Source organism: Macaca mulatta, chromosome 2 (assembly GCF_049350105.2).
Source record: "Macaca mulatta isolate MMU2019108-1 chromosome 2, T2T-MMU8v2.0, whole genome shotgun sequence".
Taxonomy (NCBI): domain Eukaryota; kingdom Metazoa; phylum Chordata; class Mammalia; order Primates; family Cercopithecidae; genus Macaca; species Macaca mulatta.
The window spans coordinates 176,761,439-176,777,914 of record NC_133407.1 but is presented as its reverse complement, the minus strand read 5'-3'; the positions used below and the strand labels follow the sequence as shown (position 1 = coordinate 176,777,914).

Below are 16,476 nucleotides of genomic sequence, written 5' to 3'. Positions count from 1 at the left end.
TAATTCTTCTTTCATATTTAAAGTGATATTTTGTTTTTAGAGAGAAAATAAAATCTAGAAGCTTTCTCAGTCCCTCTGCTATTGGAAGTGTGATGGGAACGAACTTCTGTCTGACTATGTCGTTATGTCTATATCATATTGCAACACTTAGATAACCTACGAAAGGAAGTTAAATGATGTGTAATGAGATATTTCCAGAGGTAATTATATCAAAGAAGAACAGATCTCTTTATGCAAGGGGATCCAGTAGATAATGCAAAACTATTAGCCAATAAAGTTAAGAACGGAGAGGGAAAAACCACAATGTGTCATTGAAAAGGATGCAAAATTAAACTTCAAAATACATGAAGATAACTAACATTACAAATAGGCAAATCAGCCAACCAAACCAAACCAAAAATAGATATTACAAAATGTGAACAGGTAGATATAAAAATAAACCAATCAACATTTTTGGAAATTAAGAATATGATCATTGAAATTAAAATTTAATAAGCCATATATAGTACTGTTGAATAAAGGAATAATTCAGTTTAAAGATAATAATAGGAGACACAAGAGTGTGGCATGAACATGGAGAAGCAAAATTAAACAGGAAGTATGTGACCATGAAGTGAATGCTCAGTCTCAGAGATCAGAGGCTTAAAGAATAGGATAGACTGAAACCTAAAAAGAAAGAAAAATAGTATCCCGGCATGCTAAAGAAAAGAAAAGTTCCTCAACACCCTTCTTGGTTATTTTTCCAATACAATACACGCTGAGTCCACCTTACCACATCCTGTTTGATACCAGCTTTATCAACTTTTCCATTAAAATAGTGTAGTCAATGTTGGACTGTCTGTATACACGTCTATCCCTTGTATAACTGTGTAATGGCTGAAATTGGGGAATTAGGGCAGAAGTATCAGGTAGCTCTAAGGATTGTTAAGGATCTAATATTTGAATGATTACCGGGGACACACAAAAAAACCTATGCAGATGACAACTTAGCACAGAGAGTAACTCACAAGTGCTACATTGTGTCCTTGGTTGACAAGGACCTTAAAAAAGAATCCAAAAGAATCCTGGAGTTCCTAACATGTACATTTCTAACCTAGATAAAACTCTGAATAGATGTCAGGTGACTATGGAGCCCCTAGGTTCTAACTCTTATATGCCTTTCTTCGACCAACTTTCTGTTGTTTCCAGTTCATTAAACATTCCGTAGCGTGATATGTAGCTTCCATTCACCCATTTGCTTTATTATGTGCTGAGTATGGTTAAATATGCTCACTTTCGGCCGGGCGCGGTGGCTCAAGCCTGTAATCCCAGCACTTTGGGAGGCCGAGACAGGTGGATCACGAGATCAGGAGATCGAGACCATCCTGGCGAACACCGTGAAAACCCGTCTCTACTAAAAATTACAAAAAACTAGCCGGGCGAGGTGGCGGGCGCCTGTAGTCCCAGCTACTCGGGAGGCTGAGGCAGGAGAATGGCGTAAACCTGGGAGGCGGAGCTTGCAGTGAGCTGAGATCCGGCCACTGCACTCCAGCCCGGGCTACAGAGCGAGACTCCGTCTCAAAAAAAAAAAAAAAAAAAAAAAAAAAAAAATGCTCACTTTCGTATGCTGTTTTGAAATTGATACTTTGTCTCACTTAAAAATTTTAGGCCAGGCTCAGTGGCTCACATCTGTAATCCCAGCACTTTGGGAGGCCAAGGCAGGTGGATCACCTGAGGTCAGGAGTTCGAGACAAGCCTGACCAATATGATGAAACCCCATCTCTACTAAAAATACAAAAATTAGCCAGGCATGGTGGTATGTGCCTGTAATCCCAGCTACTTGGGAGGCTGAGGCAGGAGAATCGCTTGAACCTGGGAGGTAGAGGTTACAGTGAGCCAAGATCACGACACTGCACTCCAGCCTGGGCAACAGGAGCGAAACTCTTTCTCAAAAAAAAAAAAAAAAAAAAAAAAAAAAAAATTAAATAATGATCAAAGTGTACAAAATCCTAGGAAGAATATGTCTTATACTTTTTTCTGAGTTCTGTTGCACAGTGTGGTGAATATGGTTAATAAAAAAGTGTCACACATTTCAAAATTGCTATGAGAGTAAACTTCAAATGTTCTTAACATGAAAATGTTAAGTATTTAAAGTGATGGGTATGTTAACTAACTTGATTTAATTAATTATTTGACATTGTATCCATAGATTATGACATAACTTTGTAACCCATAAATTTACACAATTATAAATTGTCAGTTTACAATAAAAAGTGGCATATTTTTAGAAAAAAATATTCAGTACAAACAGAAGGCAGAGGTTAAAATATTTAGAAAGAATAAAAGGAAAGGAAGAAAGAAAAAAAGAAGGAAAGGAAGGGAGAAAGAGAGAGATGAAGGAAGAAAGAAGACAGTTTACAGACTCGGGAAATAGTTGAAAATTTACAAGATAGACTGAATAGGACTTTCTCCACCACTTCTTCTTCTTCTTCTTCTTTTTTTTTTTTTTTTTTTTGAGTCGGAGTCTCGCTCTATCGCCCAGGCTGGACTGCAGTGGCCGGATCTCAGCTCACTGCAAGCTCCGCCTCCCGGGTTCACGCCATTCTCCTGCCTCAGCCTCCCGAGTAGCTGGGACTACAGGCGCCCCCACCTAGCCCGGCTAGTTTTTTGTAATTTTTAGTAGAGACGGGGTTTCACCGTGTTAGCCAGGATGGTCTCGATCTCCTGACCTCGTGATCCACCCGTCTCGGCCTCCCAAAGTGCTGGGATTACAGGCTTGAGCCACCGTGCCCGGCCTCCACCACTTCTTTTCCCTGCCAAAAAATAGAAGAGAAGTAATGACAGGAGAGGTAATGACTGATTTTTATGTTTTTTCAAAATGAAGAGAGGAGATGTAAAATCAAAAGGATATCCAATTCCAAGGCTGGAGTTTTTAAAGTTCACCTTAGAAATGACATGGTAAAATACAAATTTGAAAAGTTACCATAAAGTAAAACCATTTACTTACCAAAGAATAGTAATTGCCTTGGCAGCAAACTTTTGAGCAAAAATAAATAAATGCTAGAAAATACTGGTATCACATCTTCAAATAGCTGAAGGAATTCCACACTAGTGCAAACATCATGCAAGAGTAACTACATCTGGCAATGCTGGAGACTGAATTCTCTGAGAAGGTCTCCTACAAAAACACAACTAAATGATGAATAACATATTTTCCAGAGCATGCTGAGCTCCAGGAAGCAGGGGAAAGCTGTTCTCCCTCCCTCAAAAGGACTTAAGTAGCTGAAAGTGCGTGCTGTGAGAGGTAAGCAAGTGAGAGAAATGCGATTGCTCCTCAAACAGGTGGCTTTAATACGAGCAGGTGCCCTTCATACTACTGCAATTATACATTAAACTTTTGGCCGACAACGAAGTAAGGAAGCTGAAGCTGAAATGCCTATCTTAAGCTAGGATACCCTAAAAGGTCCAACTAGATCTATGATACGCCAGAGACCCTTAACAGAAACAAAAGCTGAAGAAAAGCATTCCCAATGTAAGGCCACACTATTCCCAGACCAAAGTCAATCTTAAGTTTCTAAATACTATCAAGCAAATAAGGAGACAAGATATAATGAATGAGGCAGCAGAAAAAAGAGAAAAAAAAAAAGATTTAGCCCATAAAAACCTTAAGATAATTAAATTGTCAGACGCAAAATGTAGAATAGCCAATGTAGAAAACATAAAAACTGAATTCTCTGATAGACCAAGCCACAAGAGACTTTCATAAATAAGCAGGGAATTCTAGAAAAGCAACCAAATGGAACTTCTAGATATTGAAAATATAATGGCTGAAATGAAGCAAACACTAATTAAAGAGGTTAAATAGCAGAAAAAACATAGCCAAAGAGGTAACAGTAAAGGTATATCTGAAATATTACCCACAAAACAAGAGCAGAGAGCCAGGGGAATAGAAATATGAAAATGGAGATATATACATGTAGGATTGAATGAAAATGTTCAATCCAAAGTAGCGCTCTGAGTAGAGTCCTAGAAAAAGAGAAATGAGGGAATAGAAGAGAGGCTTGCCAATAAATGTATGAACTTAGGAAATTATGAGAAATTTATAAAAAATAGAACTACAAACTTTTAATCAAGAGGTAGAAAGTCTGAATAGCCCTCAAATTATTATAAAAATTGATCAATGCTGAAATAAAGAAAAATTCTAGGCCCAAGTTATTTAACATGCAAGCTCTAATATACTTTTGATGATATTATATCTTCAATCTAATATAAAGTCTTCCAGATAATGGAAAACTAGAGGGTGAGGATATTGCCCAAATCATTCAATGAGACCAGTATAACCTTGATACAAAAATATGATAAGGAGAGTTTAAAAAAAAAAAAAAAAGGAAAATGACAGGCCAGTCTCTCTCATTCATAAATATACAAACAAAAGTTTTAAAGAAAATATTGCCAATCCAAATTTAAAAATTTATAAACTACACGATCTACTAAGAGCAATTTATCATTATGCCAGAAATTCACAAATGATTTCTTACAAATAAAATTACAGAAAATGGAAGGAAAACCATATGATCATCTTGAGAGAAAAACTTATTTGAGAAAAAATAGACACTGATTCAGAATAAAAACTCTTTAAATTTTAAAACCTGTCAAAATAATTTGATAAAAAATAGACACTGATTTGGGAGAAAAGTTCTTAGCAAAATGAGAAGGGAAATGAACTTAATCTGATAAATGATATCTGCCAATAGCCTACAGCAAATGTTATCATTAATGATGAAATATTGGAAGCATCACTTTCAAAGACAGAAATTTAGCAAAGAATCAATAGTTTCAAATTAACATTCAGTTAGAATGTCTAACTAGCAGCATCAGACTAGAAAAATAATGGGAAACTAAGGATGTGAAGGGAAGAGACAAAACATATTATTCACAGATGATATAATGGAGAAAACACAAAATAATCTAACTAAAATTTGTAGAAATTGATTAAAGTAAAGCTAGGTGGTTGGTTATAAGATTAATATGCAAAAATTATTTGTGTATTTATATCTCATCAAACAACAATTAGGAAAAAAGTCTTGTATAAGTGACATTTGTGACAGCAACAAATATTGTAAGAATGCTAGGAAGATACCTAAAAAACATTTCAAAACTTATATGGAGAAAATTATGCAAGCATTAAAAGATATTCCAAATGATAAACTAATGAAAATCTTACATATCTGTGAATAAAGAGATACTCTTAATGTCAGCTCTTTCCTAATTGATGTGAAGAGTCAGTGCATTCCCAAGCAAAATCACCATAGGATTTGCTGTAATATTTGATAAGCTGATTCTAAAATGTTTATAGAATAACAGTGTCAAGTACATTCAAGACACTCATAAAGAAAAAGGAGCAGCCAGGCACAGTGGCTCACACCTGTAATCCCATCAATTTAGGAGGCCGAGGTGGGTGGATCACCTGAGGTCAGGATTTCGAGATCAGCCTGGTCAACATGGTGGAACCCTGTCTCTACTAAAAATACAAAAATTAGCCAGGTGTGGTGGTGGACACCTGTAATCCCAGCCACATGGGAGGCTGAGGCAGGAGAATTGCTTGAACCCAGAAGATGGAGGTTGCAGTGAGCAGAGATCATGCCATTGTACTCCAGCCTGGGCAACAAGAGCGAAACTCTGTCTCAAAAAACAAAAACAAAAACAAAACAGAACACAAAAAAGGAGCTTGGGGTTAGGGTTTCACGGCCCTGTGTCCTCTGCTCCAGGAGGTCTAGGTGATTCTGCCATAGCCTCAGCCTCCTTCGCTCTGTGACCTGCTGGTATTAGAAGATTCAGAGCTAAGACTCCAGGACATTCCTGAAGCTGAGAAATGGAACTGGATACTGTTGCTTGGAAATATAAATAGCAAAAATAGACACCCTATTACACACTTTCTGTAGGAGAGTAGGACGTTACCTTCAGCAGTACCTGGCTCCACATTGCAAAAGTACCTTCTGAGAGAGCAGCTGATCTTGACAAGAGGGATTCTCCCAGCACAGTGCACCAGCTCTGCTAAGGGACAGACTGCCTCCTGAAGTGGGTCCCTGACCCCTGTGCCTCTTGATGGGGAGAGACCTCCCAACAGGGGTCAACAGACGCTTCATACAGGAGAGGTCCAGCTGGAATCAGGCTGGTGGCCCTCTGGGATGAAGCTTCCAGAGGAAGGTGCAGGCAGAAATCTTTGCTATTCTACAGCCTCCACTGGTGATGCCCAGGTGAAAAGGATCTGGAGTGGACCTCCAGCAACCTGCAGCAGACCTGCAGAAAAGGGACCTGACTGTTAGAAGAATAACAAAAAGAAAGCAATACCGTCAGCATAAAATATCCCCACACAAAAATCCCATCCAAAGATCATCAGCCCCAAAGATCAAAGGTAGATAAATCCATAAAGATGAGGGAAAACCAGAAAAAAAGTGCTGAAAATTTCAAAAACCAGAATGCCTCTTCTCCTCCAAAGGATCGCAACTCCTCTTCAGCAAGGGCACAAAACAGGACAGAGAATGAGACTGATGAAGTGGCAAAAGTAAGCTTCAAAAGGTGAGTAATAACAGACTCCTCTGAACAAAAGGAGCATGTTTTCACCCATTGCAAGGAAGCTAAGAAACTTGTTAAAAGGTTACAGGAACTGCTAACTAGAATAACCAGTTTAGAGAGAAACATAAATGACCTGATGGCACTGAAAAGCACAGCAGGAGAACTTTGTAAAGCATACACAAGTATCAATAGCCAAATCGATCAAGCAGAAGAAAGGATATCAGAGATTAAAGATCAACTTACTGAACTAAGGTGTGAAGACAAGATTAGAGAAAAAATAATGAAAACGAAGGAACAAAGCTTCCAAGAAATACGGGACTATGTGAAAAGACCAAACCTACGATTGATTGGTGTACCTGAAAGTGACAGGGAGAATGGAACCAAGTTGGAAAACACACTTCAGGATATTATCCAGGAGAACTTCCCCAACCTAGCAAGATAGGCCAACATTCAAATTCAAGAAATTCAGAGAATGCCACTAAGATATTCCCCAAGAAGAGCAACCCCAAAACAAATAATCAACAGATTCTCCAAGGTTGAAACAAAGGAAAAAATGTTCAGGGCAGCTAGAGAACAACTCAGAATTAAGAAACTCACTCAAAACAACACAACCACATGGAAGTTAAACAACCTGCTCCTGAATGACTACTGGGTAAATAACGAAATTAAGGCAGAAATAAAGAAGTGCTTTGAAACTAATGAGAAGAAAGAGACAACGTACCTGAATCTCTGGGACACAGCTAAAGCAGTATTAAGAGGGAAATTTATAGCACTAAATGCCCACACCAGAAATCTGGAAAGATCTCAAATTGACACTCTAACATCACAATTAAAAGAACTGGAGAAGCAAGGGCAAACAAATTCAAAAGCTAGTAGAAGACAAGAAATAACTAAGATCAAAGTAGAACTGAAGGAGATAGAGCCACGAAAAATCCTTCAAAAATGAATGAATCTAGGAGCTGTTTTTTTGAAAATATTAATAAAATAGATAGACTGCTAGCTAGACTAATAAAGAAGAAAAGAGAGAAGGATCAAATACACACAATAAAAAATGATACAGGGGATATCACCACTGATTCCACAGAAATACAAACTATCATCAGAGAATACTACAAACACTTCTATGCAAATAAACTAGAGACTCTAGAAGAAATGGATAAATTCCTAGATATACACACTCTCCTAAGACTAAACCAGAAAGAAGTCGAATCCCTGAATAGACCAATAACAAGTTCTGAAATTGAGGCAGTAATTAATAGCCTACCAACCAAAAAGCACCCAGGACCAGACAGATTCACAGCCAAATTCTACCAGCGGTACAAAGAAGACCCGGTACCATTCCTTCTAAAACTGTTCCAAACAACAGAAAAAGAGGGATGCCTCCCTAACTCATTGCATGAGACCAGCAACATCCTGATACTAAAACCTGGCAGAGACACAACAAAAAAAGAAAATTTCAGGCCAATATCCCTGATGAACATTGATGCAAAAATCTTCAATAAAATACTGGTAAACAGAATCCAGCAGCACATCAAAAAGCTTATCCACCACGATCAAGTTGGCTTCATCCACGGGATGCAAGGCTGGTTCAACATACACAAATCAATAAACGTAATCCATCACGTAAACAGAACCAATGACAAAAACCATATGATTATCTCAATAGATGCAGAAAAGGCCTTTGATAAAATTCAGCATCCCTTCATGCTAAAAACGCTTAATAAACTAGGTATTGATGGAACATATCTCCAAATAATAAGAGCTATTTATGACAAATCCATAGCCAATATCATCCTAAATGGTCAAAAGCTGGAAGCATTCCCTTTGAAAACTGGCACAAGACAAGGATGCCCTCTCTCACCACTCCTGTTCAACATAGTATTGGAATTTCTGGCCAGGGCAATCAGGCAAGAGAAAGAAATAAAGTGTATTCAAATAGGAAGAGAGGAAGTCAAATTGTCTTTGTTTGCAGATGACAGGATTGTATATTTAGAAAACCCTATCTTCTCAGCACAAAAACTCCTTAAGCTGATCAACTTCAGCAAAGTCTCAGGATATAAAATCAATGTGCGAATATCACAAGCTTTCCTATAAATCAACAGTACACAAGAAGAGAGTCAAATCATGAGTGAACTCCCATTCACAATTGCTACAAAGAGAATAAAACACCTAGGAATACAATTTACAAGAAACGTGAAAGACCTTTTCACAGAGAACTACAAACCACTGCTCAAGGAAATAAGAGATGACACAAATGAGTGGAAAAAAATGTTGTGCTCATGGATAGGAAGAATCAGTATCATGAAAATGGCTACACTACCCAAAGTAGTTTATAGATTCAATGCTATTCCCATCTAACGACCACTGACTTTCTTTGCAGAATTAGAAATAAACTACCTTAAATTTCACATGGAACCATAAAACAGCCTGTATAGCCAGGAGAATCCTAAGCAAAAACAACAAAGTTGGAGGCATCACGCTACCTGACTTCAAACTGTACTACAAGCCTACAGTAACCAAAACAGCATGGTACTGGTACCAAAACAGATACATAGACCAATGGAATAGAACAGAGACCTCAGAAATAACACCACACATCTACAGCCATCTGATCTTTGACAAATCTGGCAAAAACAAGCAATGGGGAAGGGCTTCCCTATTTAATAAATGGTGTTGGGAAAACTGAAACTGGATCCCTTCCTTACACCTTATACAAAAATTAGCTCAAGATGGATTAAAGACTTAAATGTAAAACCTAAAACCACAAAAACCTTAGAAGAAAACCTAGGCACTACCATTTAGGACATAGGCATGGGTAAAGACTTCATGACTAAAACACCAAAAGCAATTGCAACAAAAGCCAAAATTGACAAACGGGATCTAATTAAATCAAAGAGCTTCTGCACAGCAAAAGTAAGTATTATCAGAATGAACAGGCAACCTACAGAATGGAAGAAAGTTTTTGCAATCTACCTGTCTGACAAAGGTCTAATATTCAGAATCTACAAGGAACTTAAATTTGCAAGAAAAAAACCAACCCCATCAAAAAGTGGGTGAAGGATATGAACAGATGCTTCTCAAAATAAGACATTTATACAGCCACAAACATATGAAAAAAAAAACCTCATCATCGCTGGTCATTAGAGAAAGTCAAATCAAAACCACAATGAGATACCATCTCAGGCCTTTTAGAATGGTGATTATTATAACAGGAAACAACAGATGCTGGAGAGAATGTGGAGAAATAGAAACGTTTTTACACTGTTGGTGGGAGTGTAAATTAGTTCAATCATTGTGGAAGATAGTGTAGCAATTCCTCAAGGATCTAGAACCAGAAATACCATCTTACCCAGCAATCCCATTACTGGGTATATACCCAAAGGATTATAAATCATTCTTCTGTAAAGAGACATGCACACATATGTTTATTGCAGCACTATTTACAATAGCAAAGACTTGGAACCAACCCAAATCCCCATCAATGATAGACTGGATAAATAAAATGTGGCACATATACACCATGGAATATGATGCAGCTATAAAACAGAAAGAGTTCATGTACTTTGCAGGGACATTGATGAAGCTGGAAGCCATCATTCTCAGCAAACTAATACATGAACAGAAAACCAAACACTGCATGTTCTCGCTTATAAGTGGGAGTTGAACGATGGGAACACATGGACACAGGGAGGGGAACATCACACACCAGGGCCTGCCAGGGGTTAGGAGGCAAAGGGAGGGAGAGTATTAGGACACATACCTAATGCATGTGAGGCTTAAAACCTAGATGATGGGTTCATAGTTGCAGCAAACCACCATGGCAAATGTATGCCTATGTAATAAACCTGCACGTTCTGCACATGTATCCCAGAACTTAAAGTAAAATTAAATAAAAGAAAAAGGAGTGTAGACTTGCCCTCATAGCAAAAGCAGAGCTTATTATATCACTAGATGAATTAAGACAATGTGATATAATTTCAGAGAAAACCAAACTGCTCAATGGAATGGGACGAAAGAGACCAGAAATGGGTCCAAACAACATATGAGAGAGCTGGCATTTCACATCACTGGGGAAATGAAGTTCTCTTTAATAAACAGTGATGGTTTTATATACATAAAATCAATTAATATGAATTCATGACTTAAATGTGAAAAGCAAAGTTTTAGAGATTTCATAAGTATAAGGGAATATCTTTATGAGCTATAATTCAAAGATTTTTAAAGCATTATGATGTTAACTATAAAAATCTTAAAATTCTACATTCTTCTTAATGATTCATACAAATATACATACACTAAAATTTTATTTAACCTATGTGGCTGCTTTATATGTTATAAGTCAGATAGTTTATAGATCATAAGGAGCTAATTTCAAAACATTTTTCATAAAAAATAATCTTGCAGTGGAAATAAGCCCAAAACCCAACTAAGAAAGAGAGTCCATGGATATTCAATAGTCATTTCTTAGAGAAAAATAAATTAACTTGAGTGATATGAATAATTATAGAAAAATAATTAACCTGAACTAGAACTGAGATATTTATTTGTTGTTGTTTTAGTCTTAGCATCAAGTATGTATTTTCTTTAAAGGCCGTTTTTTTAATCCTGAAAAATTTCAACTATAAATAAAATTCATCTCAACCCAAAAATCATTCTCTCAAACAAACTTGATTTAAGCAAGAATATAATAGGAGAAAAGTGATACCTACCTTCTTCTTCCATCATATTCAAAGCATTTTTCTTCATTATCAAATATTATAACTACAGGATTTGGATAGTCCCCTTTCGTAAGTCCTAGAAATTTTGCCTGTGCATTTTGCCCTCATGTTGGTTGAAAGCAACTGAATTCCTGCAGTTTATTAAAGCTTTTCTGGGTTGCTCAAAACATACTGACCACAATAATTTATACTGGATAATTTTACATCTAGTCCCTAGACATAAATTCAGGTAGTATATGTATACCTATGATTCTGCTGTTGTCCTTAGGGTTACACTGACTATGCCTTACCATGTAATTAGAAGGAATATGTTGAAAATAGAGTAATGAGCTCATTTCAAAGCTATGAGTCATTGGCATTAGTTATCCAATGAGTTTTGTAAGCAAAGTCATTTGTAGAAGGTAAACAAATGTAGTTCTGTTCTATCTTATTTTTTCTACTTTTTACAGGGTCTTCCTAAAGTAGTGGATAGTCAGACAAATGCTCAAATAGCTAACTTTATAAATGCTAGTTTCCAATCTATTAATTAAAAAAAAAAAAGAACACTTACCAATGAATGTACTTAATTCAAAAATGGTTTCTACCAACATTATTCTCAACTCTCATGAACTCTGGTAAAATGTCCCATGTATGCTTCTTTGAAATTTTGCTGTCTCATTACTTACACCAAAATCAATCTTTAGAAAAACAAAAACAGAGGGACAGCATTGATGCTTGGTCTAGCAGTGTGGATAAGTATTTTAAAACTAGCAAATACTAAATTAAGAACCACACAACTAATAGTTCAAAATACTATTGTTATATGCACCTCATCTGCAGCTTGCCTAATGATTTTCCAAATATTGAAAACCAACGGGGTTAGTGAATTAATGGTCATTATAATACCCCTCAGCACTCCTATAAACCACGTGCCCAGCTTTACCATATTTTACACACCAAGCAAGAAAGTCAATTATTTGTGACTTCTCTTCCCAGTGAGATCGCACTTCCTCAAAGGCAGAATCACTTTCTTTCCATTTCGCTTACCTTATAGTGCCTCATGCCTAGTTGGCTCTATGTGTTATTAATTGAAAACAGAAAACTAAAACAGAAACTAAGGTTGAATTGTGACTTGAAACAATGGATGGAAGTAACGTAAGTGTGGAACTCTCTTTAATCTGACCCCCTTAAATTATTCTACATGCAAACGAACAGTTTTTAAATAAGTCTCCTTAGACGCAAATCACTGTCAGGTTCCATATGGCCACCAAATAAAATATTTCTGAGGCATTGTTTAAAACATCACGAAGTAATACATTGGAAACAAGTTTTAGTCTCTGTTTCTAAGATGAGTACACAAAAAGATTTTTATCAAATCATTTGAGTTATTGGCCTCTTACAAATAAGAATAATGCATTGGAATTTGGAGACTCAGGGGAAAGGGCGGGGGTTGCAAGGGATAAAAATTACACATTGGGTACAGTGTATTCTGCTCGACTGATGGGTGTACCAAAATATCAGGAATCACCACTGAAGAGCTTACTCATGTAACCAAACCCCACCTATTCCACAAAAACCTATTGAAATAAAATATGAAAAATTAAAAAGAAACAGTCACGGGAATGGTTTTACACTGAACAAGCACTTTCAACAAAGACTTGGAGCTTTGAGTCCTTTTTGAGTCAAATAGCTTAGTATTTTAGGTTTTTGTTCTTTCTGGTAAATATGAATACTCTCCCTGAAAAGGGTAAGTTGTTTCGTTTCATATCTTGCATCAGTGTCTTCAGAGTTAAAAGCTGTTACTTCACCTTTTTACTGAGTGATAAGTCACTGGGGCTTTCACCGGTAGCTTTGTGCTTCAGTAAATACCTCTAAATATAATCTAGCACTACCATCAGCTTACCTAAAACAGCACCCCTTCTATATAATTTCTCACATCTTCAAAGGAAACAAAGATACAGAAACTGGAGGGTACAGTGCTCCAAAAGATAGACTTTCCTGCCAGGCTTCATCAAACATCGTGAATTCTATAGACTTTTCTGTATCAATAGCTTTGTAAAATAAAAATCCCTCCATAAATAGGATGATAGTGAAAAGCAGGCAGGTTCTGTGATTGCTCGGCATACAATTCATTAGATTCTTGCCTACATTTGTTCAGCATCATTTATAGCTGCAAGAAAATCCAACAGCACCTCCAACAGCAAAGATAGGAACAGTGAGCTCTGGAATTCATGTCATGTTTATTTTGATAAGAGAACTATATTCATTTCAGTGAAATTTTGACAAGAAGCAGCAGCAGTGATGAGTTCATTTCCTTGAATTCTCTTTGTCCAAACAGCCTAGGAACTTACCTTTTCACAGAAAGACATTTCCGTGACCATTTTATTAAATTTTAGCTAAGAAGCAATGCTTCCCATTTCTCATACATTCGGGAGGTCAGTTTACATAAAAGCAGCTACCCTGAGGACTCATTTTTATGATTCAGCTTTTACTATTGTTTCTAAGAGCTGACACTAGCATGCACATTTTGAAGTCATTTTAAGTATTGTCTGTTAATTAACATTTATTTTATTAATGTAAAATTTACTAAATCATTCCTTGTTAGATATTCAAAATTTTAATGTATTCAAATGACTATATAAGATGCACAGACAGCTCACATTTTAAGTGTTAGTAGCAGCTAATCTTTCAACAAAATTGCTTCAGTTCTCTAAAATTTGTTTAGAAAATTTCGCTTTAATGACATCAGATTTAGTATTGAATCTGAAAGATAAGGTAAATAAAGAGAAAGAAAAATGAAACACAGGCTGCAGAGACAAGAGAAGATATTTTGACCATAAGTACACAATTTCTCAACCTGAACAAACTTCGAGTCATGCAATTTGATATAAGTTGCCCCCAAGAAGAAAAGCAGTGAACAACCAGTAAGTATTTTCAATAAGTGAAAAATCTGTGACGTAAAATTAGAAATGTCTCAACTACTGACTAGGGTTTCAATGTCCTCGTATATCAATCATTGCAAGAAAATGTTTCCAGTTAGTTTTGACAAGAAATGAGTGAATATGTTCATTTTGCTACTATAACATATCTACAGTCTGAGAAATTCTGAAGCTATAATTTGGAGTAATTATTTATATTATAACCCTCTCGAGTTTATAAAAGGATTTATACCAGGGTTATTTTAAATATAGTAAACCCTGCAATGCATTAAATATTGACTCAAAGATTATTTCCTGTTTTGTCATGGATCAGATACAAAGCTGATAAGAATGATCGATAATTTATCAAAAGTAAGATCTAGCAACTTGGAAAATAAGAAGTTGCAGTTCAATTTTCAATTTCATTTACAAATACTTTTCTCCCAGAGATTTATCTCTGTATAATGTGTTAGGATATACAGAATACAGAATACAATTAACTACTTAATTATACTCTGTATTTAGTAGTGTAGAAAAATTTTAGCGAACTTATTTTTATTATCTAACAACAAAGGAAATCTATGGGATATCTACTATGGGCCGGATACTAAATGGAAAGGACAGAAATACACAGGTGAATAAGACATGGACGGTATTGTTGTTGTAGTCACAGTTTAGTGGAAGAAATAGAAAAATGACTAGTAACTAAAGTACAATGTAAAAAGTGTTCTTTATATGGTGTTATGGAAGCACAGAACGGAAGAGGAGTCAGGGAAAAGTTGACGAAGAAAGGGTTTAGAGGTGGGTCTTAAAGGAAGAACAGGAGTTCAATAAGTAGAAAGAGGAGGAAGGTATCTCCATCAAAGAGAACAGCAAATGTAAAGGTGTAGTGATGTTCAAAAGCATGGCGTATGTAAAGAACAGGGAGGACTTAGGATACGACGTCCTAAACAATCTTGAAGTGCAAAAGAAACAAATTGGGAAGGGATATCAAAGGAAACCAGAGCTGGACAGAAGTTAAAGCAGCAAAGATAGATTTTATTCCAAAAGTATTGCAATAGGGAAAAAGTAACAGAATTGAGCTCCATTCTGAATACAACAAGAACAAATGGGGATTTACAGCCAAAGATCGTCCCGCAGGCATGTGGATAAAAAATTACAAAGAGAAAACATCAGGGGTAAAGGGGATTCTGGTTAAACCAGCTCACAAGGATTCTTGCAGAAGGCAAGACAAGGTGTTCAGGTATTGAGGGTAAGGAAATAGGAATTTGATCAGATATCAAGGGTGGGAAAGTCTTGATAAACTGACCCAGTAGGAACCTTACTAAAACTGAACTAAGGGCTGGGCACGGTGGCTCACACCTGTAATCCCAGCACTTTGTGGGGCCAAGGCAGGTGGATCACAAGGTCAGGAGTTCGAGACTAGCCTGGCCAATATGGTGGAACCCCGTCTCTACTAAAAATACAAAAATTAGCTAGGCGTGATGGTGGGTGCCTGTAGTCCCAGCTACTCAGGAGGCTGAGGCAGGAGAATTGCTTGAACCTGGGAGGTGGAGGTTGCAGTGAGCTGAGATCATGCCACTGCACTGCAACCTGGGCGACAGAGTGAGACTCCATCTCAAAAAAAAAAAAAAAAACAAAACCCAAAACAAACAAACAACAATAAAAAAACCTGAACTAAGTGACCCCAGGACAGAGTCCAAGGGTGAAGTCTAGTCAAAAAGAGGGCTCAGAGGAGCCTAACTAACTGAAGTCTTTGTCAGGGGGTTGAATAGGCTTTCCTGCTATACTAAAGGTTTTGTCCTTCATCATTTAACAACCAGGAGGCCAGGAAACCTTGGGAACAGAAAAAAATATATATAATATTTAGAAATTAAAAACATAGTCGTTTACATTAAGAACTCAGTCAATAAGTTAAAAAAATAAGCGTTAAACCCAGCTGAAGACATAATTACTTGCAAGATGGGTATGAAAAAATTGCCTAATATGCAGCCTAGAGAGGTAATGAGATAGAAAAATAATAAAAGGAGTTAAGAGACAAGGGGAACAAAATATGAAAATCCAATATACATCTAGACGGAATTGCAAAAAAGAAAATAGAAAGAAATATGGAGATGCAAACACCTGAAAAGTAATGTCTGGGAGAAGTGAGCTGCCATGCTGTGAGATGGCCTGTGGCAAAGAGCAATGGGATACCTCCAAGGGCTGAGAGTGGTCCCCATGGACAGTCAGCAAGGAAGCAGGATCCTCAAGGCCTCCAGCTGCAGGGCTCTGAATGCTGGCAACTGTGTGAGTATAGCAGAGAA

The 16,476-nt window shown here is 36.8% G+C and overlaps 1 pseudogene; it reads left to right on the top strand.

Annotated features, from left to right (window-relative positions):
- Positions 1-599: 599 nt before the first annotated feature.
- On the top strand, positions 600-1,146 carry LOC100428523 (rRNA-processing protein FCF1 homolog pseudogene; annotated as a pseudogene).
- The last annotated feature ends 15,330 nt before the right edge of the window (positions 1,147-16,476 follow it).